Source organism: Pinus tabuliformis, chromosome 9, assembly GCF_031772625.1.
Source record: "Pinus tabuliformis cultivar Carrire ecotype Pingquan chromosome 9, CPIR1, whole genome shotgun sequence".
NCBI classification, from domain to species: Eukaryota; Viridiplantae; Streptophyta; class Pinopsida; order Pinales; family Pinaceae; genus Pinus; species Pinus tabuliformis.
Genome location: NC_142307.1, coordinates 1,893,700,904 through 1,893,704,515, shown reverse-complemented (window position 1 = coordinate 1,893,704,515; position 3,612 = coordinate 1,893,700,904).

The window sequence follows — 3,612 nt, the reverse complement described above, 5'->3', positions numbered from 1 at the left end:
ATCTAGGGTGCGGAAAATTGGTTCTAGCACCCTCCCATACTACTTCGGGTGAGACCTCAGTCTGCGCTCCATGGACTATTGCTGAAAGGGCCAGCAGATTGAAATACCACTTAGCTAGAATAGTGGTCGAGATGCGGTAATTTGTGATCATTGCCCTCCAGAAGTGACAGTGCAAATGCAAGCTAATTTGGATGCCATTCAGGAACAAAATGCTAAGAGAGCAAGAATGAAGCATGAGACTGCAACAATGGGTGGATCTCAGACACAGTCACAGGGTCAGCATGTTCCTACAGGTTTTGCCTCATCAAATGTTGTAGGAAATGCATCTCATATAACATCTCCTTTCTTCCTTCCTCGCAACGGTCCAGGATCTCAGCCAAGCTTGGAAAGTTGTAATGAAAAAAAGGAGGCAGATATGGTAATGAGGAGGTTTTGGTATCATGATAGCCTCCCATTTAACTATGCAAAATCACCTTTATTTCAACCCATGTTAGATGCAATTGCATGTGCTATGCCTGGCTACAAAGCACCTTCCTATAATTCACTTAAGGAGAAAGACCTTAATGAGGAGTTTGAATCTATCAAGGCATAATTGGACAACATTAAAAACTCATGGAATACCATTGAGTGCACAATTATGTCAGATGGGTGGACAGATCAGAGGGGTAGAACAATCATCAACTTTATTGTCACTTGCTCTAAAGGAACCATGTTCCTAAAGTCCAATGATGCATCTTCACATGTAAAGGATGCAAATCTAATGTTTTCAATGTTGTCAGAGGTTGTGGTGGAAGTTGGGGAAAAATGTTGTCTTAGTAATCACAAACAATGTTGCAAATTATGTGGCAGTTGGAAGAATACTAAACAAAAAATATCCTACCATTTTTTGGACCCCATGTGTTGCCCATTGCATAGACCCCGAATTTAGAGGATATTGGAAAGTTGTTGGGGGTACAAAATGTTGTTGTGAGTGCAAACAAATAACCAAGTACATTTATAACCATGCTTGGGTGTTGAGTCTTATGAGAGAATTCACAGAGGGTGAGCTCAGTCGGCCTGCTGTCACATGGTTTGCCACTAATTTCCTCTCCCTCCAAAGCCTTTTGAATGAGTACCAAGCTTTGAGATGGATGTTTTGTAGCCAACAATGGCTATTTTGGAAAGATTGCACAAAACCAGATGCCATGGCTGTGAAGGTGTCTGTCTTCAAAGAGGACTTGTGGGAGAAAGTCACTGAGATTGTTAGCTTAACTGAGCCCCTTGTGAGAGTCTTGAGGATCATGGATGGAGACAAGCCTCCAATGGGCTACATTTATGAGGGCATGGACAAGGCCAAAGAGGCCATCAAGGCTTTTTATAGGGGAGATTCATCTAAATATCTCCCTATATGGGAAATTATTGATTCCAGGTGGGACAGGAAGCTACATTCACCGTTGCATGCAGTGGGAGCATATCTAAATCCAAGCATATTCTAAAATGAGGGGTCTAACATTCAAAGAGATCCCAAGGTGATGAAAGGTGTCATGATATGCATTCAGAGGATGTTCCCAAGCCAAGAAATTCAAGATAAAATCATTTGCAACGAGACATGTACAAGGAAGCATCTGGCATGTTTGGATTTAGCTCAACCATACGGCTGAGGGGCAAGAAAATGCCATGTCAGATTCAATTTTTAAATTCTATAAATTCTTTAAGTTTGGCAGTGCAATTTGCAACACTCTAAACTATTTTGTTGTTTTCTACAGTCAATGGTGGATAGTTTGTGGCACTAAGGCACTAGAATTGTAAGAATATGCAATCAGAGTTCTAAGCCAACCTTGCAACACTTCAAGATGTGAGTGTGATTGGTCAGTGTTTGAGCACATCCATAGCAAAAAGCATAACAAGTTGGAGCATGAGCGGTTGCGGAAGCTGGTCTACATCTATTACAACCTTCGGCTGCTCACTAAACAAATGTGTCCAAAGGATTTTGATCCAATTGCATTGGATGACATTGATCTAGAGTCTGAATGGGTTGTGGAGGAGTTTCCTACTGATGATTTGAGTTGGCTTGATGAGGAGACACAGGATCCCTCTGGTCTGCCATTTTCTCAAATGGAAACTCCAAACACACCTGCCTCACAGTTGTTGTTTGAGCCCATTGATGTTGGCACTAGCTCCTCGAGGGCTTATTATATGTGTCCTCGTGCTGATGCATGAGACATGACATTGCACATGGAGACATTGTCTATTTTTGGTTTTCTAATTATGTTATGATTCATGGAGAACTTGCAATTTGCTACCATATGTTATTTTGTTTATGAAGTCATTTCATCTGATCTCTGGATCGTGTACTAAGCTCTCAATCTCTCTTGTATACTTTTTTGAATTAATGAAAAAGTCTTTAGGGTTTCAACATGTTGTAGTGTTCCTCTTCATGAATTTATGGTAACATTGTTTCAAATTTCTGCTTAATATTATGTGAAAACTATCAATCATGGAGACTTCCACACTTAATCATATTCTTAGATGTTTTCGGAATTTCATTGTGTAATATGGCCGATCCGTCCAACATTTCAGATGGTAACTCCATCCATCATCAGGGACCAAAGAGAGTCTTGAAAGTAAACAAGTGCTGGAGAGCCTTTTATAGGAACAATTATTGGATTATAGGTCATTTGATATAACAGTGAATTGTAATTTGAATAATGGTTAATTGAAAAATAATAATATATTTGACCAGCTATACTTTAAAATTATATTTAATCACCAGAATTGACGAGAATGGGATGCGAGAATTCATAAAAGTTTAAGAAATTTTAAGGAAATAAGAATTCAGTTTCCAAGGAGATAAATCTTAGAAGAGGAAATTGTTATTAGAGATTTAATAACAATAACAATTAGAATTATTTAATATAATATAATATAAAAAAGGGTATTAAATTATTGAAAATGAATTAGATTAGAAATCAACTTATTTTAAGAAATTAATAGGGGTATATAATGATATTAACTTAATAAATTAACCATGGATTATATAATTCCTCATAAAGTTTGAAATTTTAAAAGAGACAAATGAAGGGGCTTGGACCCAAATATAAGATAAATGGGGATTAATAAGAAGAGGGGGAATTTTATAAGTCAACCAACAAAATAACATATAAGCCAAAGTAGGAAATTAAAGCAGGGAAGGAGTACAAGTGGCGGTGAAAAAATAATTTGACTTTGGTACACCTCTCCCACTTTATTAATACCATTGGATGATGCTCTAGATATAGGTTTGATTCCCTTACCCTCTTGAATACAATGAAGGGAAAATTATGGGTGGTCCGTATCCAAAAGATTTTGCTATAGAAATTTGCAGGTGCAATAACAAGTTATAGGTGAATAATGAGAGTTTATTTTTTTCATTTATACAACTTAGGAACACCACTTCCTTGTGATTTGGATTTCATTTACCAATGGATCTATTCAGGGAAAGCTAATACGTTATGCACTTGTTCCTTGTAATATTACTGTGTTGGTTTGGATCACTATGTGGTCTTGCATTTGGACAATTGGATGAAGCTTTTACAAGTTCTGTTAATTTTCCAGATATAGCAATCACATGTATGAGCAATTTAACTACTTTTA